We start from the raw sequence: 23,759 nt of genomic DNA, 5'->3' as shown, positions 1-23,759 counted from the left end.
TTCACAGCCAATCTATATGGTTGCTTTTCTTCTATTATTAAGTAATAGTTGAATAGCATTATATTCATCTTTTTCCTTTGTCAGTTATTAATCTTTCATATTTTGAGATAAATATCAAAGACAAAATATTGTCAAAAATAGTTCTATGGGTCTAAAAGAACACTGGTCAGGGATTTCTTGTTTTGGCTCAGCAGTAATGAACCTTAGTATCCATGAAGATGCAGGTTGGATTCCTGGCCTCTCTCAGTGGCACTGCCATTAGCTGTGGTGTAGGTCACAGATGCAGCTTGGATCTGGCGTTGCTGTAGCTGTGGTGTAGGCTGGCAGCTGCAGTTCCCATTCAACTCCTAGCCGTGGAACTTCCATATGCCTCAAGTACAGTACTAAAAAAAGATGAAAACAAACAAAAAAGAACACTAGTCAGTTTCCTATTTGTTTCTTCTATTAAGGGATATATTCCTTTAATAGTATGTCATATTTCAAGATTAAATAAGAAATGAAATCTAATACCAAAAAGTGTGGAATAAGTAAGGAAAGACACTAATCAAGAACCTGGTGGAGACTCATCTGTTTATAAAGAATAGATCTAGCTACTGAGAGCAGTCATGAGAGTTACAAGCAATATTCCAGTGACACATGACTCCAGCAATAAATCTGTGGATATGGGTTTTGTATATGTGTCTTTACATATTAAAAAAGAAATTAATCCAATATTAGAAAATTGCAATATTTTTCACTAAAAATCTTGGTACATAGCTTGTCTTAAAAATTAGAAGATCTAGAAAAATTGAACTTAGCTAAATGCAAATTGGAACTACTTCACTGGACCAAGCAGCTGTCATTTTTCACATGGATTATTAAAAGAGCTTCCTCTTTCCATCCTTGCCTTCCATGGCTCTACTATCAACAAAGCAGCTGAACTCATACCGTTAAATCTAAGTCAGATTACATCACTATTCTGCTCAAAACTCTGCACACTTCCACATTTCGGAGTCCTTGTGATGGCTTATCTCTCTGACATGTCCTCACTCTGCTCTAGTCATGTTGGCGTCCTTGCTATTACTCAAATAACTCAGGTATGATTGTGTCTCAGGATCTTTGCATTTCCTGTCCCCTCTGCCTATAACACCTTTCCCCTAATCTGTTGTATCTTAAGTTTGTACTTAAATATGATCTCCTCTGTGAAAATTCACCAAGTAATGGAATACTATGTCTCTGACATCCCTATCCCCATCCCTGGTGTGCTTTCCCCCATGGCTATCACCACATATAAATTTTACTCATATATATTATTTACTGTCCCTCTTATAATAGACCAACTTTAGATAAAGAGTCTTTGTATATTTTATTCCTTGCTATATACCCTTTTCTAAGAATCATACCTGGCACATAGTCCTTACTCCATAAACTGCTTTGAATGAATAAGTAGTGGGTATGACTATTATCACCACCTTTCTAATGAGGAAACTAGAAGCTAGAAATTACATAATTTGTCTAAGATCATGTAACTTAAAAATGAAAAGCCTATATTCAGACCTTGGCAGTCTGATATAAGGGCTCAGTATACCGATGATCAGGTTATGAATATATCAAGAAAGGGTATGTGATTTTCAAGGAAAATAGAAAAAGCACTTCTGTGTGAAGGTGCAGAATATTCCTGTGTGAATAAATATGCAAACTCTATCTTCATTCTTTTATATTACCTTCTGACCTCTAAAAATGAAAGGTATATGACTCGACCTAAATGGTAAAAATGGAGAAATAAATAACTGTATTAGTGCTTTGGCCCCATTGCTTTTCACAGCTGCCTAGCTAACTCCCCTGTTCTACTTTCTCTAATTAAAATTAATAAATATTACAGGGATATTTATTTGAAATTACAGTGACTTTCATTTTTTCTCATTTCAAGTATAAGTTATTCTTTGAAGCAGGACATAAATAGAGAAAAGTTCACAGATCACATGTGCATAACTGTGAATTTCTCAAAGTGAACACATCCTGAAGCAGTATTATGCTGGTAAATATATAAACGACCAGCCCTCCTCCACTTCAAAACAAAACAAAGCACACAAACATGTTAAAAAAACAAACACAACCTTCATAACCTGAGTACTTCCAGCACGGCCAGTTTCAAGCTGCCAACTTAATGCCAACCAGTTTGTAAAATTCAAAAATTCAACAGTCGATTCTTGCAACTTGATGCAAGGAAGTTGCAACATATCACTAAAACCTAAGCCCTATCATCTTTCTCTATCTAATACCTACTTCCCTCTTTCCTAAAGGTAACCAGTATCCTTGACTTCTAACATCTATTTTTTTTAACCTTAATATAAAATAATCAGGCTAGGCGAATCTGCCGTGCGGTTGGTTGGCGCTTGTTCTTCACTTCGTCCGTGATGGATGAAACTTCATTAAAGATGTCTAAGCAACAACCAACTCAATTTATAAATCCAGAAACTCCTGGCTATGTTGGATTTGCAAATCTTCCCAGTCAAGTTCATTGAAAATCAGTGAAAAAAGGTTTTGAATTCACACTAATGGTGGTTGGTGAATCGGGTCTAGGAAAATTGATTCTCATTAACAGCCTGTTCCTGACCGGTCTCTACCCAGAAAGAGTCATACCTGGAGCTGCAGAGAAAACTGAAAGAACTGTCCAGATTGAGGCTTCAGCTGTTGAGATTGAAGAGCAAGGGGTCAAGTTGTGCCTGACAGTGGTGGACACGCCCGGCCACAGGGATGCCATCAACTGCAGGGATTGCTTTAAGACAACCACCTCCTACATTGATGAGCAGTTTGAGTGGTACCTGCATGACCAAAGTGGTCTAAACATATGGCACATCACTGATAACAGGGTGCACTGCTGCTTTTACTTCATTTCCCCCTTCTGACACAGGCTTAAGCCCTTAGATGTCATAAGGTAATACACAAGGTGAATATTGTGACTGTCATCACAAAAGCCAATACACTCACCCTAAAGCAGTGGGAGTGCTTGAACAAAAGGATTCTGGATTAAATTGAAGAACACAGCATTAAAATCTATCAGTTACCTGATGCAGAGTCAGATGAAGATGAAGATTTTAAAGAGAAGACTAGACTTCTCAAGGCCAGCATCCCATTCTCCATGGTTGGATCCAATCAGCTGATTGAAGCCAAGGGCAAGAAGGCCCAAGGCCGGCTGTAACCTTTCCGGCATCGTGGAGGTGGAGAACCTGGAGCACAACTATTTCCTGAGACTGAGGGCAATGCTCATCACTGACATGCAGGCCCTGCAGGAGGTGACCCAGGACCTTCACTACGAAAACTTCTGGTCTGAGAGGCTCAAAGAGGCGGCAGAAAAGTGGAAAATGAGGACAGGAATAAAGACCAGATCTTGCTGGAAAAGGTTGGTGAGCTCCGCTGCTTGCAGGAGATGATCATAAGGATGCAGGCGCAGATGCAGGGCAGGGATAATGATGGCCATGTTCACGGGCACCACATGTAAGAAAACATTATACAAGATAAACATTTTGATGAGTGACACAGCTGTGTGTTCTCAAGGTGATTGGAGGGGTGCCATCCTTGTTTTACAGTACCTGTGCCTAAGAAATTAATTTTTTAAAAACTTTTGAGGTGCTATTTTGTATAAAGTACCTTAATATTTATATTTCATTATGTTATATTTTATATGTCGTAAGGTGAACTTTCTGCTTTCTTCTCCTCCACTTTAACTAACCCCTCATGTTAGGATTGATTCCTGGGACCAGTCAGCATGTATAGTTAATCATTGAATTTGACTCAGCTGGCCTTGCCAACAAATCCTGATTTGTTTTTGGAATCAGACAGATTTCCCAGACTGTTCTGAGTGGCAGAGCAGGGGACCTAGTGATACGGAAGGACTGGCTGACCTGGTACAAGGCCATCCACTCACCAGGCCTTCACATGTGCTTGACTTCCTTGCTTTTGTTTGAGCAAGAATACCTCAGTTTTGCTGCTATAACTCAGAACTGTTAATTCACCTGCGTATTTATCTGTTCACCAAATGAAACAATTCTCTAGTGAGATAACATGTTTATACTTATATAGCTTTTTCTAACATGGGCTTTTAGGGGTGAAATTTTCTTAACAAGTCTTTGGGCTCTAATGCTAGGTCATGTTTTTAAACTGCTATGCATAGAACTCTTCAAAAGCCACTTTCTGTAGAGTAGGTCACAAATACTAGTTTATTCTGCTACAGGAAAAATCAAAGTGTCCATGAGCTGCAGTTTTCATAGTGCAACTAAGATTCATACCTACACAATGAGAGTCAGTAAGCTATTTTTTTACTCAACTAAATTTAAAAAATAACTTTTTAAGGAGTTCCTGATCATGGCGCAGCGGAAACGAATCCAACTAGGAACCATGAGGTTTCAGGTTTGATCCCTGGCCTCATTCAGTGTTTTAAGGATCTGGCGTTGCCATGAGCTGTGGTGTAAGTTGCAGACACTGCTCAGATCTGGCATTGCTGTGGCTTTGTCATAGGCCGGCGGCTATAGCTCCCATTAGACCCCTAGCCTAGGAACCTTCATATGCTATGGGTGCGGCCCTCAAAAGGCAAAAACTAAAAACTAAAATTAAAAAAAAATTTAAGGAAAATCAACAATTGATTGTGCAGAAACCATCTTTTAAATATTTTTATACTGCACTTTTTTTTTTTTTTTTTTTTTTTTTTTTTTTGTCTTTTTGCTATTTCTTTGGGCCGCTCCCACGGCATATGGAGGTTCCCAGGCTAGGGGTCGAATCAGAGCTGTAGCCACTGGCCTACACCAGAGCCACAGCAACGTGGGATCCGAGCCGCGTCTGCAGCCTACACCACAGCTCACGGCAACGCCGGATCGTTAACCCACTGAGCAAGGGCAGGGACCGAACCCGCAACCTCATGGTTCCTAGTCGGATTCGTTAACCACTGCGCCACAATGGGAACTCCTATACTGCACTTTAATGTACTTTGTGTAACTGCAGGTGTAGAGGCCATGCCTGGCCAGTGGAAATCAGGGTTCTTTGGTGGTGGCCCTGAGGCCTCAGCCCCACAGATCCTGAAACAACACTGGGTTTTCCTGACTTGGCTTTCCTTTAACTTTCTGAATAGTTTTCAGGCAAATAGCAATGATCTTTATGTGCAGACTGTCTGGTCCATTTTTAGCCACAGTTTGTCCACCTATCATGTAAGAATGAAGGATATTTCAGATCTGCACCATGGGCTGGCTGACCAGTGCTACCAGTTGAGGCTGCACCCAGATGGTGTTCTGTGCTCTGTGGCCTTGCCCCTGCCCTGTCCTCCTACCACATTGCCCTGTCATGAACTCCCAAGGGGTGCTGGTGCTCAACATTTCTGCTGACTTGGAGAAATGGGTCCCCAGAAAGTGACAGATGGAAAAAGGAGCTGGTGCTGGTTCAGCGTTTTCATTTTGCTAGAACAAAAGAGGTTGAAATGGACAAAATGTTTATTACTCCAAGGATGAGGAGGGCTTTTTGTTTTTGCCAGATAGAAAAAAAAAAAAATGGGGTGGTCAAAATATATTAGTTACGAGTGTGTACTGCAGAAAATGAACTGGTGTTCTCCTGACATTCCCCTCTTACTGTTAGCTAATTATGGATGGTCAGGACCTGCAGGTTTAGGCACACTGTGCAAAGATTTTACCAGGAAAACATCTTTCATGACCTGAGGGTACCTCCATGCAAGGACAGTTATTTGGGGGATTTTTTTGGCATATATTAACTATGCTAGTAAACACTGTTAAGAAAAGGGGAATGGGGCAGCATTTGAAAGTAGTCAGCGTAAGCCCTATATTGTCAGACTACTCCTTAGTGCTAATAGCTGTTGCCTAATGGTTATGCCAAGGTAGGTGGGTTTACACTGTTAGACTTTCAAATTCCCATTTGTTTGCTGCCCAAATCTAAATAAATTCTTTTGCCAACAGATAATTACTCTTTTCCTAAGAGATGATCTTTACCTATAAAAACATATTTTGAAAACTTATTTTACACAACAATTTTGTATCCATTGAAACTAACCTTTTATCAATAAAGCACAATTGTTTAGACTAAATAAATAAAATAATCATACACACTCTCAGATATGGTTTCTTTTTCTCTTTTTTTGTGTTTATGAAATATATCCATGTGTGGCAAATAGTGGCAGGTCATTATCAGTGCAGTATGTTACTATGATTTATACTGTTCTTTAGAGTTGGCAAATATTTAGTTTGTTCCTGGTCATCAGTTATTACAAACAATATTGCTAAGAAAATTCTGATCGATGTCCTTTGGAGAACACATGTTCTCATTTCTGAAGGGTAGTTCTCACCAGACCTTCTTCCCTGGAGAAGAACTGGTGGATCAGGGGATATATCAGATTTATTAGCAATGTGCAAAAATTGCAGTGTAATTCCATGAATTTATACTACTGACTAGAGCAGGTGGGAATTCTAGTTTCTGAACCTCTTTATCTAGGCAAGAGATTTTTAGTCTTTTTAAATTTTATGCATTTTGGTATGTTAATCTCACTTGGATTTCAAATAATTTCCCTAATGACTGCTGAGATTGAATTGATACCTTTAAAACTGATTAATATTCAATTGCATAGGTAGATCACATATTATTTATTCATTCAATATTTGCATTTATTTTCACTTTTCTATTATGAATAATACAGCTATGAACATTCATATATAAGGTTTTATGTGGACATATGATTTCACTTTTCTTGTGTATATAACTAGGAGTAGAAATGCCAGGTCCTAGAGTAACTCCATGTTTCACATTTTGAGGATTTGCCAGGCTCTTTTCCGAAGGAATCGTACCATTTTACAGTTTCACTAACAGTGTATGAGGATTACAATTCTTCATATCTTCAACAATACTGGGTACTATGTCTTTTGGATTAAAGCCATCCGAGTGGGTGTCAAGTGGTACCTCATTTTGGCCTTGGTATGTATTTCCCTGATGGCTAATGATATTGAGCATTTTTTTTTTCAAGTGTTCATTAGCATTTATAGTCTTCTTTGGAGAAATGCCTGTTCAGTTAGTTAGCCCATTTTTTGTTTGTTTTTCCTTTGCCCACTTAAAAAAATCTGATGATTTTTCTTCTATTGAGTTCTAAGAGTTCTCAATTTTTTGTCTGTTTAGTGCATTAGATATCATTTTTAAGAATCCTCTCCCCATTCATAGGTCATAAAGCTATTCCCCAATATTAATTTCCAGAAGAATTGCTGATTCACCTTTGACATTTGAATTTATGTTATGTTGAAATTAATTTTTAATGTATGGTGTGGGTCATAATTAACTCTTTACATGTGGATGTTTAGTTGATTCAGTACCGTATATTGGGAAAACAAATCTATTTCTCACCACATTTGAGTTCAAACTGTCACAATTCTACTCTTTATACATGTAGAACTGTTTATAGTATCTATACCAATTCAAGATATTTTTACAGAAATTTCACATTGTCAAAATTAATGTAGTATGATAAAGTATTTTGATTTCTATAGATGAAGTTGTCCATTTTTTTTTTCTTTTTCTTCAGGATTGACATGATTATTTTTAGCCCTTTGAATTTCCAAATACATTTTAGAATCATTGTGTCAATTTCCCCAAGATCTGCTTGGTTCTTTTGAGTTATATTGAAACCATATATTAATTTATGGACAACTGAATCTTTAAAACATTATTTCTTCCTATTTATTAATATGTTATAAGTTCCCATTTATCTTCTCTGTTTTCTTCCAGTTATATTTGAAGTTGTCTTAGTAAATACTTTGTGTATTTTTCATTATATCCTGAGTTTTATTTTTTAATATAAATTGTATTTTATATTTTTTTAAAAGTTATTTCTGATGCATAGAAACATAATTGCTTTTATGTATTAATTTTATATCCAGCAATATTGTACCCTGCAACATATTATTTCTAACAATTTGTCTGTGATTACTTTTGGATTTTCTGTTTTTAGTTATGTTATTTGCAATAATGACCACTATATTCTTTTTTCCAATACTCATGTATTTATATATTTGTTCATTATAACTACTATATAATGAACTTCACAGATTTTAAGTGTATGATTTGATGAATTTTGACATATGTATATATCCTTAAAACTATCACCAAAATGAATAATGAACATATCTGTTAGTCCACAACATTTTTCCATGTGTTTTTGTAACTGCCCCTCCTGAGCCTCACACTGACGTCCCTCCCTTCCCTAAAACAACCATTATTCTGCTTTATGTCACTATATTTTAGTTTGTGTTTTCTAGAATTGTGTATAAGTGAGACACACAACATATATTACATTTTTGTCTGACTTATTTCACTCAGTATAAATGGTTTGAGAATAATCCAAGTTGCATATTAGTAGTTCATTCTTTTTCATTGCTGAGGAGTATGCCACATATATCACAATTTGTTTATCCATTTGTCTATTAGTAGATACTTGGTTGTTTCCAGATTTGGGCTCTTACAAATAAAGGTGCTATGAACATTTGTGTACAAGTCTTTGTGTGGGTATATGCTTTCATTTCTTTTGACTAAATACCTGAGAGTTAAATGGATAAGTTATATGATTGCTTTCTGTTTAAAATTTTAAGAAATTACCATACTGTTTTCTTCTTTCTGCTTCCTTTTAGACTGATTTTATGGCTCCATTTATATGTCCTATTTTGGATCATTAGGTAGAAATCTTTGTTTTGTTCTTTTGACCAATGATTTAATATTAATAGTATACATCTTTAATTTATCACAGCCTATCTTTAAGTAATATTATATCACTTCACATATAGTATATAGACCTTACAACAATATACTTTATTTCCCCTCTTTAAGCCTTTGTGTTATTCTTATTTCTTCACAGGGTATAAATTTTATAATATATTGTTAATACTATTACTTTAAATAGTTCACCATCTTAAAGAGATTTTTAAATTAAGAAAAATGGTCTTTTATATTTATTTATATATTTTCATAATTGGTGCTCTTCATTCATTTGTAGAGATGCACGAAGTTTTATCTGACATCATTTGTCTTTTGCCTAAAGGTCTTCCATTACAATTTGCTGTAGTGGAGGTCTGTTGGCAAGTAATTCTTTCACTTTTTCTATGTCTCCAAAAGTCCTTATTTTAGCTACCCTTTTAAAAGATATTTTCCCTTATATAGGATAAGGATATAGAACACAGGATCGATTTTTTTTTCAGCATTTCAAAGGCATTTCTTCACTCTCTTATGGCTTGCCTTGTTTCCAACAATATTGTCATTTTTCTTTGTCCCTCTAAATATAATGTATCTTTTTCTCTTGGTAATTCTGATTACTTAAGCAATTTGACTATAATAGTTTATACTGTAGCTTTCTTCTTTCTTGTGGATATTCTTAGAACTATGGGTTTATAGTTTCCATCAAATTTGGTAACTCTATCAATATTTCCTAACATTTTCTCTCTCACCTCTGCCAACTCTCACCTGGGACCTCTAGGTACAACAAGGGTACTTGAAGATGTCCCACATATCTTGATGCTCCTCCACTGTTTTTTTAATCTTTTATATTCTGCTACTATTCTACAATTTCTTCTACAATGCTTATCTGTAGTTCATCTTATCCCATGCATTTGTCATCTGACAAATTTTATTTTTCACCTCTAGAAGATTTATTTTTTAATATAGTTCCATCTCCTAAGCAGTCATAATCTTTCCCCATCATCTAAATATATAGAATATAGTTACAAAAATTGTTTTAATATCTATGTCTATTTGTCATACATATCTTTGCTGTGTCCATTTCTACTGATTGATTTGTCACCACATTATGTACCATATTTTCCAGCTTCTTTTCTGGTAATTTTTGGTTGGTTGACAGACATGAAATGCTAGAGATCTTTGTATTTCTATATATTTCCTTGGGCTTTGTTCTAGTAATTTGTTTGGTAATAGTTTGATTTTTTTCCAAGGCTAGCATTTAAGCTGTGTTAGGCAGGACCAGAACAGCTTTTTCCCCATTATAGGGAAAAAATCAGTCTGAATACACTATCTACTATCCTACTAGTAGGAACAGAATCTATTGACAAACCTGTGTGAACTCCAAGGATTGTTCTCTGCTTTGGCAGCCCCAGGTACTTTTTGCACACATATGCTCATTAGTATTCAGTTGAATATTTAAGAGCACATTGCAGTTTTCTGGAGTTCTCTGTGAAACAATGCAGACTTCTGCTTCACAAACTCTAAAGCCTTGGCCTCCCTCTCCTCCCAGTTCTCTCTCCTCAACTCAGGAAGACTGCTGAGATCCACCTGGGTTTCCCTTTCTGCATTTCAAGGTCATGAACTGGGGTAATTGTAGGACTCACCTTGTTTGTTTCCCCTTTCTCAAAATTACTATCTTCCATTGCCCAGTCATCACTGTCTGAAACTGTTGTTTCATACATTTTGCTGAAAGCAGAATTCTAATCCTTTTATTTTTATTCCTTTCCTGCTCATTTCACTGTTAAGCAAGAATACAATACTGAGTTCAGTTCATTACTGATATGAGATTTAAGTGGAGGCATTGTTGTCTTACTCCTATTCTCTAAGGGAAAGCTTTAGATAATTCACCATTTGGTATGATTTTTGTTGTTGAATTTTTTGATGCTCTTTTTCAGTTTAAGGTAGGTTTTTTCCTATCCCTAGTTTTATCATAAATGTATTTTAACTTTTCTCATGTGCTTTTTTTATTATTATTTTTTTACAGAATAAAATACATATATTTACACACAATTACATTCACACAGATTATTATAACATGGATCTTAAGAAACAGATTAAGTGACTCCCACTGGAGAAGTGGAATGGAAAATATGCTGAGACAAATAGGAAATTTATTCTATACTTTATCCCAATTTTATGGCTTTCATCTTTACTACTTAGTTTTATCTATTACATTTCAATTTTTCTTTAAAAATTAGCATTACATTAAATTGTTATATTATGCAACTAAAATTTATAAAGAAGAAAGCCTTATATACCATTAAATATTTTATATAGCATAGTAAAAAGAATAACAAATGGTAAGCATAACAAAAATAATACACCCTCGAAAATAAGTAAAATATAAAATGCATAAGTTGGTTAAAAAACAGTGTAACTATATAAATATGTCTTCACAATTTGTTCCATCTCATTGATTCTTCAATAAAGGCATTACACCATTCTAGGTGATGTGATAAACAAGACATTATAGACTTTACATTGTACCATGGAGAGAAATGGTTATTAATAATACAATTGTAGAACTGTATTATTTAATTTTACAGTGGTATTATTTAATTATAATTATCATAAGTTCTTTGATGGAAATCAGAGTCAGATCTAAGAAGACTTCAGCATTCCAAGAATGATGTCAAATGACCCCCTTCATGGTGGATTATGCACTTATTTACTATGAGATATATTTCTTCTCCAGAGATTCCTTGTTTGTGTATCAATTGTAGATTTTTGGTTTGCAGTTATTCTGAAGTTTTGATGTAAGAGTCTATATGTATATGAGATTGTTTTAAGTTGTTGTTCTCTTAATTGCAAGTTCATCTCTGGTGACCCACATTTGTAACCACCTCTTCTCATGATTTCTGATTTTGATGGTATAATTGTGCATGGATGGTTTCGTATCTTTACTGTATATATACCTTTACTGGTGAGCCTTGTCATTTGTGGCATTTTTGTTTCCTGTTGCCGATCTTTTCTTTCCTGACTAGAGAAGTTCCTTTAGTATTTGTTGTAAGGCTGGTTTAGTGTTGCTGAATTCTCTCAGCTTTTGCTTATCTGAGAAGGTTTTTATTTCTCCTTCAAATCTGAATGAGAGCCTTGCTGGGTAGAGTAATCTTGGTTGGAGGTTTTTTCCTTTCATCACGTTAAGTATATCATGCCACTCCCTTCTGGACTGCAGAGTTTCTGCTGAAAAATCTGCCGATAACCTTATTGGGGTTCCCTTGTATGTTACTTGTTTCTTTTCCCTAGCTGCTTTCAAGATTTTTCTCTTTGTCTTTCATTTTGGTCAGTTTGATTATTATGTGTCCCGGTGTGTTCCTCCTTGGGTTTATTATATATTGTACTCGTGCCTCCTGGATTTGAGTGAGTGGTTCCTTTCCCATGTTAGGGAAATTTTCAGCTATTACCTCTTGGAATATTTTTTCTGTCCCCTTCTCTCTCTCTTCTCCTTCTGGCACCCCTATAATACGGATGTTGGTGCGTTTAACATTGTCCCAGAGTTCTCTGAGACTCTCTTCATTTGTTTTCAATCTTTTTTCTCTTTTCTGTTCTGCATTCATAATTTCCACTAATCTGTCCTCCACCTCACTTATTCGTTCTTCTGCCTCCTGTACTCTGCTGTTAGCTGCTTCTAGTGAATTTTTTATTTCAGTTATTGTATTTTGCATCTCTTCGTAAGTTTTATATCTTGTATCTCTTCGGTCAGTGTTTCCTGTAAGGTATCCATCTTTGCCTCCAGTTTATTTCCAATGTCTTGCATCATCTTCAGCATCAACAGTCTTTTTCCTGGAAGCTGAGAATCCCTCATCACTTAGCTGATTTTCTGGGGTTTTTTCTTTCTCCCTCATCTGAGTTATAGTTCTCTGTCTTTTCATTTTTATAGGATTTTGGTGTGGTGACCTTTTTAGAGATACTAGAGTTGTATCCTCTCTTACTTCTAGTGTCTGCCCCCCTTGTGGCTCAAGTTGGTATGGGGGGCTTTCTGTAGGCTTCCTGATGGGAGGGACTGATGCCTGCCCACTGGTAGGTGGAGCTGATTCTCATCCCTCTGGTGGGTGGGGCTTATCTCTGGATGGGATTAGAGGCAGCTGTGTGCCTGAGGGGTCTTTAGGTAGCCTGTTTACTGAGGGGTGGGGCTGTGATCCCACCTGGATTGTTGTTTGCCCTGGGGCTTCTCAGCAGGACTGACGGGTGGGGCCAGATTTTCCCAAAATGGCCACCTCCAGAGAAAGTAAACTGCTGAATATTCCAGAGAGCTTTGCCTTCAATGTCCTTCCCTCACAACAAGCCACATTCACCCCTGTTTTCCCAGGATGTCCTCCAAGAACTGCAGTCAGGTTTGACCTAGGTTCCTGTGGAGAACTCGCTCTGCCCTGGGACCTAGTGCACGTGAAAGTCTGTGTGAGCCTTTTAAGAATGGGGTCTCCGTTTCCCCCAGTCCTGTGGAGCTCCTGTGCACAAGCCCCGCTGGCCTTCAATGCCAGATGCTCCAGGGTCTCTTTCTCCCAGTGCCAGATCCCCACATGTGAGGGTTTGATGTGGGGCTCAGAACTCTCACTCCTGTAGGTCTCTGTGAGCCAGTTAGTTTTCAGTCTGTGGATCTTCCCACCCGGGAGGTATGGGGTTGTTTATATAACGAAAGCGCCCCTCCTACCTGTGGATGTGGCCTCCTCTTTTTCTTCTGGAGTAGGGTATGGGTTTCCGGTCCATTTGGGTAGAGATTGCTCAGTCTTTAGTTGTGAATTTTGTTGTTTTTAGGAGAGAAGTTGTGCTCCAGTCCTTCTATTCCACCATCTTAATCCCATCTCGCTCATGTGCTTTTTTTGTATCTACTGAGATGATAATTTGGTTTTTTAAAAAAATATAGTTTCTACTCCCTTATTATATTAGTGTGGTGAATTCAATTGACTGTTGAAATATTAAAACAATCTTACTCTCCTGGAATATATCCAACTTGATTTTGATATAGTATTCTTCCATATTTCATTGGTTCTGATTGCTAGCATTGTGTGTAAATACCTCTACAGCTAAATGAGAATGGCCTGTAATTTTCCTTTCTTGTAATGTCCTTGTCAAATTTGAGATCAAGAATTTGCTGCATTTGGAAAATAAATTTTTCTAATTCTCTGAGTTTTCATAATAGTAGTGCAATATCTTCCTTGCACATATTGTAGAATTTACAAATAAAACCATCTAATAAATAAAACCAGTAATTTCTTTGGGGAGATTTTCAAATATAGATTCAATTATTTTAACATCTGTGAAAACTTTAGATTTTCCATTTTATATTGTTTCCATTTGGGGTAACTTTATTTTTAGTCTAAGAATTTGTGTATTTCTCTAATTTTCATTTTTATGACATAGGATTTTTTCCATTATTTTCTCCTATTATGTCTTTATTAGCTATAATTTCTTTATTACCTATAATGATATTCACCTTTTCTAAAATTCATGATATTGGTAATTTGTAATTTTTTCTAATTTCATGATAGATAACCCAATGAATTTTATTAGTATTTTCAAAGAGGCAACATTAGGCTTCTTTGGTTTTCTATATTTCATATTTGTTTTTCAGTCATTAATATCTATTCTCATATTTAGTATTTTTGCCTCTCTACATTCTTTACATTTAATTTACTTATACTTTTCTGACATCAATTTTAAGCTTAAATGTATCTGCTGAACACCATCAATGCCTTGCTCAAATACCCTTGTTTTCATTTTACCAGTGCTGTGTAACCATCTCCCAACTTCTATCTTCTTTGTTGCTGACTGTTTGTAGCTATATCTTTCTCAGAGGATTACCCTCAGGATACTGAAACTATCTCATCCATGGAGATCTGTAAGTACCCAAGAGCTTACCTCCCCCTTGTGCAGCACATGGATCCCCTCAAACACCTTTTACCAGTCCTTTGAATCTCTCAGTTTCTGGCTTGCAGTGATCATCCTCAAAAAATTCCCTTTTGAATATATAAGCCACTTTGACTATTTGGAGAGGTTGAAGTGCCTAGAAGTTTACACCTCCCTAGAAGAGATTGTAATCATTTACTTACTCAGAGGTTCAAAAGTCTGCTCTCTTGCTTCCAGAGGAGACTCACACTGAAATGAAATTTTATTTCTAGAGTTCTTCACAGGATCAGACTGAGGCTTTAGATGAAATCACACATCTTGTGGGAGGTTTTTGCTTTTTGCTTTTTGTTTGTTTTGGCTGTGCCCACAGCATGTGAAGTTCCCAGGCTAGGGGTCGAAGCCATGCCTAAGTTACTGCAGTAACAATGCTGGATCCTTAACCTGCTGTGCCACAAGGGAACTCCTCTTGAAATGTTACATTTCAGAAATCTGCTTTCTCCATTCCCTAACCAATTTTTCTCAGGAGCATTTCCCAATAAATTCTTGACTTAGTGCTTCTGGGGAAAATAAACCTAAGATATGCTACATGTTTTCCTCTAAGCACTACTTTAGATGAGAATACTATTTTGACATATATCTTATTTTTTTATTACCACTTAGCTCAAAATATTTTCAAAATTTCATTACAATTACATCTTTACCCCTGGACCATTTAGAAGTATATTGCCTGACACCTAAATATCTAGAAATTTTCATGGTATCTCTTTTCTATTGATTCTTAGCTTATTTCCAGTATGTGTCTATATGATTCATTTTGGGGGATTTTTTTTAAGAATTTGGTATATGTTCCATATCCACATTACTCATTTTTTTTAGTTTGGGGTGCATTATTATATGTGTTGAATATGTGTATTAATGAGCACATATATTTATTAATCATGCTATTCAAATATTCTTTATTTTTTGTCTGCTTATATGAATCACTGAGACTCATGTATTCAGAATCCTGGGTTATGCTTATAGGTTTGTCTGTTTACTCAAATCTGTAAATTCTGTCAATTCTTTCTGCATAATTTGAGGGAAGTGTAGTATTAGATGTATTAAAAGTTTTAATTGTATCTTGATAGATAGATCTTTTTGTCATTATTTATATTGAGTGATGCTATTTTTCTTAGTCTTTGCTAATAATTTGACTATACTGGACTTTTCATTAATTTTCACACTACAATATAATTTTCATGCTTTTACTATTGATTTTCATGTATCCATATATTTAAAATGTTTCTCTTATAAATAGCATGAATCGTACTTTTTTCTATCTACTTTGGAAATATTCATTGGAGAAAACATCATTTTAATGGGGACACATCTTCAGGTTATCTAATTCTGGCCTCTCATTATTTTTGAGATATTTTGTAACTCTGTAAATTTTGTAGATATGCAAATTATGTCTGATTTCGTGGAGGTCTGTCTTTCCTCCTATCCTGAAAAGTTTTCCAGAATATACATATTCATTTTATTATTCCTGATTTAGAAATGTGTCTGTACTTAGGACTCTCTTTTCAACTGGTTTGAATATGAGTTAAACTCTTTAATAGGTGTTTATTTCTCTATAAGATTCATGAATTAATTTATGAGAATTATCTGTTATTCTCATATCAAATTGTTTAGATCATTTGCATTTAATGTAATTTCCATGTAAGTTTAAATTTAACATCTTACAAATGTTTTCTATTATTCCCACCTGTTTTTCTTTCTTTTGATTAATCACTGCTTTCATCACATTTTAAATCCTCATTTACTTTCTCATCATGCTTTTATTTTTTCTCAGTGAATACTCAGTATATATTACACATACATTCTATTTTTTGTCTCTTCTCTGACAAAGACAGTATTTTGACAACTTTATATCTCTTTAATTCCCTTCCACCTTGTATATGTTCTAGTCCTCTACTTGAATTCTACATATTTTTAAATGTCTGAAGTAATAAATATTAGTGTTTTACAAAAAATCTGAGACTCCCCATATATGTATCATTTTCATGCATCTTCCCTTATTTACTTATTCTAATATTTTCATAAGGAATTCATTTTGCTTCTGACTGAAGAGTTTTTTTTTTATACTTACATGCTGATAATGAAGTCTCTAAATTGCTGTTAGTCTGGAAAAACCCTTACTTGTCTTTATTCTTGAAGTATAGTTTTACTTGATATAGAATTGTAGACAAGCAGTTTCTGTAAGCACCTTAAAGATGTAATTTCACTTTAAAGATGTAATTTCACGGACTCATTTTTTTTTCCTTTATTTCTGTTGAGAAATCAGTTCTCTGTCTTATTGTTTTTTCTTTGAATATAATGCACTTTTACTCTGACTGCATTTAAAATTTGCGTTTGGTTTATAATAGTTTTACAGTGATATAGGGAAGCATGATACTTTATATTTATCCTGGTTGAGTTACAAAGAAACTTTTGAATGGTCTAATCTATCTTGCTCAGAATTCTCCAAAACAAATAGGAGTGTATGTATATCTAAAACAAATTTAGCTCATGCTGCAATTATGGAGACCAATAAGTCCCAAGATCTTCAGTTTGGCAAGCTGAAGACAGAGAAGAGACAATGTATAGTTGCAATCTGAGTCCAAAATTTTGCAATCCAGGAGAGCTGATGGGATAAATTCCAGTCTGAAAGATGGCCAAGTTAAGAACCAAGAAGAACCAATGTTTCAGTCTGATTTTGAAGGCCAAAAAATACCAATGTTTCAACTCAAACCACTAGGCAGGAAGAGATCCTTATTATTAAAACTTTGTTGTTTTATTTAGGCCTTCAATTGACTAGATGAGGTCTTCTCACATTAGGAAGGGCAACCTTCTTAATCTATCAATTCATAGATTAATATCATCCAAAAACATCCTCACAGACATACCCAGAATAATGCTTGACCAAATGTCTGGGCATTCCATACCCCAGTCAAGTTGACACTAAAATTAACCATCACAATATCTATTGCCAATTTTGGACAAATATCCACGATTATGTCTTCAAAAATATTGCTTCTACCCATTCTCTTTTCTGTTATTTTGGACCCCCAAAATAACATTTTATCTTATCATGTCTCATAAGCTCTTTTGACATACTTTCCATTGTTTTTACTCTCCATGCTTCAGTATAGATATCTTATTGACATATTTTCCAGTTTATTAATCTTCTCTTTTGCTATGTTTATTTTAACATTTTATATATATATGTAACCACTGAGTTACAAAAGGAACTCTGGTAAATAATTTTAAGAGAAAATGGGATTAAATGTCAGACCCTTTTCTTTTCTTTTATTTTCTGCACATGGAGTTCCTGGGCCAGGGAGTATATCTGAGCCACAGTTGTGACATACACTGCAGCTGTAGCAATGCTGGATCCTTTAACCTCAGTGTGCTGGGCTGGGGATCAAACCTATGTCCTGGTGCTGTAGAGACACAGTTGATCCTGTTGTGTCACAGAAGGAACTCCCAGACTTATTTCAATTTATTTTCCTTTCTTTACATTCTTGCTACCTTGCCAGTTCTCTGATGTGAGTCAGATTTTTTTTTCCTCTCATCTTTTCTAGTTGTTCTCAGTGGCATATTTGTTCCTCAACAATCTATTTTACCATTATTGGAAATACAATCTTTCTAACTTCAGCCCCCCTCCCTTACATTCGCTGTACTTTCATTTGCATGGAAAAATAAATTTACTAAGACTTTTGTATTTGTCTCATTTGTTTTCCCTTGGATCAAGAACTTAAATGTTAAAACTGAAGTATGTCAACAATGAAAATAAAAAATATAAACATCGTCTTTTACGTACTTTGAGTGTTGACTTGAACTTTCTAGATTTCAAAAATACATTGTTATAGACACAGACTACATACTAAAGGACTTCATTATAATCCTGTACTTACAGATGTTCTATTTTAAACTTTAAATCTAAGCATAACACAGAAGCTCATGTGATTTTTTTCAAAACATAAACACATCTTGTATAGTAAAAATTATTGGATAGAGGTAGGGAAGAGTATAAATATGATGTATATTTCAGGAAGTATTTTAGCTTAGAAATGAGGTGGATGTGTGTTCAAATCCTGAGTTGACCACTTATTACCTATATGATGTAGGATTTAAGACCTTTACTCCTCAGTTTCCTTTTCTGTTAAATCAGTCTTTAAAACTTATGTAACAGAAGGATTTTGTAAGTTTAAATGAAATAATAGGTATAAAATGTGTAACTTAAAATCTGCTTGACTTAAAGTGCTCAATAATTAGTCACTTATTCATATTCTTTGAAAATAATTTTTTTCTTTTCTTTTTTATTACTCAATGAATTTTATTACATTTATAGTTGTACAACAATCATCACAACCAAATTTTATTGCATTTCCATCCCAAACCCTCAGTGCACCCTCCCACTCCCAACCTGTCCCATTTAGAAACTGTAAGTTTTTCAAAGTCTGTAAGTCAGTATGTTCTGCAAAGAAGTTCACTGTGTCCTTTTTTCAGATTCCACATGTAAGTTCTCAAGCTAAGTAAAAGTATCTATAAAATTATAGAATAATTATAGAATAAATTAGAATTTTCTGGAATTCTGATATTTAGAATGATAAAGAAAAAGATTATATTAGGTTAAATACCACATATTTTTAAAGGTGGCAAAAAATTTTGCATATAAAGCAAAACGAGATCTGGAGGAGAAGCAATTTGAGGTTAAAAAGAAACTTTATAGGAAAGAAAATATTCAAGAGCTAAATTTCAGAGTTTGCTGGTGACTCAGTGAGTTAAGGATACAGCACTGTCACTGCTGTGGCATGGGTTTGATCCCTGGTCCAGGAACTTCTGCATGTTTTGGGCATGGACAAAAAAATAGCTAAAGTTCTTACTAGAGAGCTTTTGTACTTTAAAGTTAGGTTAATTGCAAGAGTAAGTAATAATGTATATAAATTAGGAGTAGTTGAAAGTAAACCTTAAATTGTTATGAGATTTTAAAATATATTCTACCAAGCAGTGTAAAATTTTACAAATTAAAGCACAATTGATTCTGAAGTTGTGTTCAGAGAATCATGATAGTTTAGAAATGTAAGGGATAGCACTTAGAAGATAAGGACTAGTAGGTCAAGAAAGGTTAAGTAACTTTCCAAGATTACAAATTTACAAAGGCTAAGATATAAGAGGTTAGAATCTGTGCTGAATACCTTCGATCTACCTCTTTAGTTGCATTGTCCATCTTTATGCATCTTGCACTGTGGTTTGAAAGGCTTCTCTGGTTGACTTCACCTGATGGGCAACATCTTCAGATTGGAGGGAGGCAGGAGAGTGTGGTCAAGGTATATAATCCTTGTATTGCCTCCCTCCATGGTCACTCTAGGCCGACTCTATTTTTTTACTTAAGGTTATATTTTGTGCCAGGCAGTCCTCACCAGATAGCTGTTAAAAGCTACTGTTTCAAGCCTCAGGGTATTGCACAGTTCCTGTGGTTTACCTCTGTTCTGCCCTTTATTAAGCTGTTCTCAAATGACCCAACTGCATGCACCATCTTTTTTCTGCTTGGGCCCTGATGTACAGAGCAATGATGTGTTTAGCTGGGATCTCAGAATTTTTTGGTACTTTAGTCAACATTTTCTGCTTCTCAATATGATCAGACTGTTGCTTCCAGAAAAGTTATTGATTCACTGCACAGATTGCATAGAATGATCTAATTCTCAAGTATGTTCATAAGGCCAATCCCTCTTGTATAATGTCACATACCCCCATTTTTTGTTTCTTAAAATGTTGTTTTAGTTGTAAAAGTAAATTTATGTAAGTAGATGTTTGAAGATAATAATTACATGATGCTAAGCATTTTCAACACTCTAAGAAAAACAATGTATCCAAAACAGTTCAATAAAATGCTATTTCCAATAGATTTATAGCATATTATTTGGTTTTTTTTGTATATTTATTTTTCTGTTTGTAATTAAAGTTCTTCAGTGCATTGCGGTAAATTTACATAGAAAGATTCAAGTAAATGAATAAGAAATAGTTGGAGATCCCTTTGTGGTGCAGCAGAAACGAATCTGACTAGTATCCATGAGGATGCAGGGTCACTCAGTGGCCACTCAGTAGGTTGGTGATCTGGCGTTTCTGTGGCTGTGGTATAGGCTGGCAGCTGTAGCTCTGATTCAACCCCTAGCCTGGGAACTTCCATATGTTGTGAGTGTGGCCCTAAAAAGGAAAAAAAAAAAAGATATAGTTATATGTGCCAATCACATTAATTGGCAGTAGAAATATAGTTACCATCCAGGAGTACTTCCCCTTCCCAGCCACCCCCATCTCCTATCCCACCTCTTTTTGAAAAAATGTTTTAAATCATGTTCTCCCCATTACCAAGACACTGTCTACTGGCAAACTTAACTGTTAATAGAATCAGATTATCATGATTGCTTCAGTAATTTTGCTAACTTATAAAATTGTATCTTGACTCCATAGTAGTTCAGAAGATAAAATCCATCTAACATAGGTCTAGATTTTTCAGTTTCTAATTTTATCAATTTAAAAAATAATAAAAAAGTATGTTTCAAAATAGTGCAAGAAAAGTCCAGCATCCAATGAAGCTAAAAATTATGAGTAATTTGTTAGACACAAGGGTTTCAAGTTTAAAAATATTTTAAAATGGTGTGATAACTAAAATAAAAATTATGATTAATACTTTTTTCTTGTATTACCACATCAATAAATTCTTCATGTGTTATCTCAACTTCATTGATTTCAGATGTTAAAGCCATAGCTAAAGCTGCATGTTTTCTCCAGATATCTTTTGATAATTTGCCAACTAGAAATGAAAGCCTACAAGTAAAGTCTTTAAAAATATCCTAACCAGGATTGGTGGAATCCAATAAATTGCTTTATTTTTTTCAGTACATTAAAGTAAATTCAGTGCTCTTGCTAAATTGACTATTCCCAAAAGTAGCCCAACTAAAATGGACATGTGTTATTTAGGGTAGATTAATCTGATATCCAGTCTTACAGTGGTTAAAGAGCCTCAACTCATGTGGAACAAGTGGCCTCATTACCCATCAAAATCTGAGTTAATTTGTTAGTCTCCATAAATCTAAAATTTTTTCTTGAAATGTATATTTAAAATATTTTAATATGATATTAAATGATATCACTAAAATAATGACCCAAATATTGTGATAATTGGAAACACATTATGAAACCTACACTTCCTGGATAAGAAGATATTTCTGCATTTTGAAAGCAAGGTTCAAACTTATGAATTTTAATTTAAAGTAATGATGTCTTTTAAATTAAAAAAACCCAAACCTCAAGATTCCAGTTTACCAGAAACTAAACCTCTTTCACTATTTTTTTTTTTCTGCACCTGTGGCATGTGGAAGTCACTGGGCCAAGGATAGTACCTTCACCACAGCAGCAACCCAAATTGCTTTGGGACAATGCAAAGGACAATGCTGGATCCTTAACCCACAGCATCACTAATTTTTTTCAGAACCTGTTTCTTTCTTTGAATTATTTTCTAATTATTCAAAATATCACTTAAACCAAAGATTGCACCAGAGTCATTAAATGACAGGTAATGACACCTTATAATCTTAAATCAACCAATAACATTGTACATCACTGAATGAACAATTCTTATGTTCAAAGTTGCACACATTTTGCCTGTCAGTTTTATTTGTACCCCATGGATAAACCACCACTGTCTTGTATTTACTGATTTTTACAACAACCAGACATACTTACTAATGTCACAATTATATGCTTAAGATGTTTGTAATTACAAAGAAAAGAAATCCACTGAAGTGAGTCCAGGGTAAGAAGACAGTTGAAAGCCTACCTGTAAAGGTATAGAACGAGAGTGACAGAAGCATCATGAAAAGTGGCAGTTCCAGTGACTTCTCTTCCCATTTCTCTGGTGGAGTAAATGATCTTTTTCATTTCTATTTTTCTTTGCATGTCTTTTCTGCTCTTCTCTCAATTGACTTACTGCCAATTGACTTACTCTGCTTACTCATACTCTATGGTAGCTCAAATATTTAACTTGAAGATTTGTTTATTCACTTTATTCAATTTTAAAAGCAAACATTTACCAGGCACAGCCTGTGTTCTAGGTACAGATGATTTCATTTTGCCATGGCTCCAACCTTGTCTCATTTTCAGTCAGTGTTTTCTCCTGCTATTATGCCTCTTATAGAAGCCTACTATATGCTCCTTTATGTTTCCAAATTTAAATTCTCCATAAAGAAAATTGCTGTCTACCATAGAAGTAAATTGTGGCTCAAGGGTCATTTAAAGCTGTCCAGATCTGTTTTAAGTCCATACATTGTTGGCCCCATCACAGGGTTTTTAAAAGTTGAATTAACTCCCAACATTTAAAAACTGAAAACTGTTACCAAAAAATAAATCTTAATTTCTGCCATCTCTTGGAAAACAACAACAACAAAAAAGAGGTTCTGGCAACACTAGACATTTTTTTTTTTTAACAGTAATAATCACTTGGGGCCGAAGTCCCTAGACAGAGCTTCTGTGTCCAAGTTACCACCTCTCCCCACTTCATTTCACACTAAACTGAATTTTTTTCACCTTTTACTTTTGCTTTGATTCACTGGCTTACTTTAGAGGAGAGCCTCTCAGAGCAGAAAGTGAGCTACTTTTTACTCTGGCCTCCTTCAGTCTTTTACATTATCTGCCTGGCCTCCCAGAACTTTCCAGTTTGCAGTTTGCAGGTCCCGGTTTATCTCATCTTTTTTTTTTTTTTTTTTTTTTTTTCTTTTTAGGGCCTCATTTGCAGCATGTGGAAGCTCCCAGGCTAGGGGCCAAACTGGAGCTGCAGCTGCAGCTGCCAGCTTACACCACAGCCACAACAAGGTGGGATCTGAGCCACATCTGTGACCTATGCTGCAACTTTCGGCAACACCAGATCCTTACCCACTGAGCAAGGCCAGGGATGGAACATGCATCCTCAAGGATACGAGTCAGGTTCTTAACCCACTGAACCAAAATGGGAACTCCTGGTTTATCTCATCTTGACACACTAAGTACATTATAACCCAGTGGCCAGCCTGCAACTGAGCTTCTCTGGAATAAACCACACTCCCCTGATCCCAGAAGTGAGAGTAGCTTTAGAACAGAAAATATAGCTA

At 35.3% G+C, this 23,759-nt stretch overlaps 1 pseudogene; it reads left to right on the top strand.

Annotated features, from left to right (window-relative positions):
- Nucleotides 1–2,396: 2,396 nt before the first annotated feature.
- Nucleotides 2,397–3,481, top strand: LOC100738158 (septin-2 pseudogene; annotated as a pseudogene).
- Nucleotides 3,482–23,759: the final 20,278 nt, after the last annotated feature.

Source organism: Sus scrofa, chromosome 15 (genome assembly GCF_054392235.1).
Source record: "Sus scrofa isolate SSC_HxYL_T2T_F1_AM1 chromosome 15, Sscrofa_HxYL_maternal_Yorkshire_Landrace_v2.0, whole genome shotgun sequence".
Taxonomy (NCBI): domain Eukaryota; kingdom Metazoa; phylum Chordata; class Mammalia; order Artiodactyla; family Suidae; genus Sus; species Sus scrofa.
The sequence above is the reverse complement of the archived record's forward strand: the minus strand, read 5'-3'. Positions and strand labels throughout refer to the sequence as shown.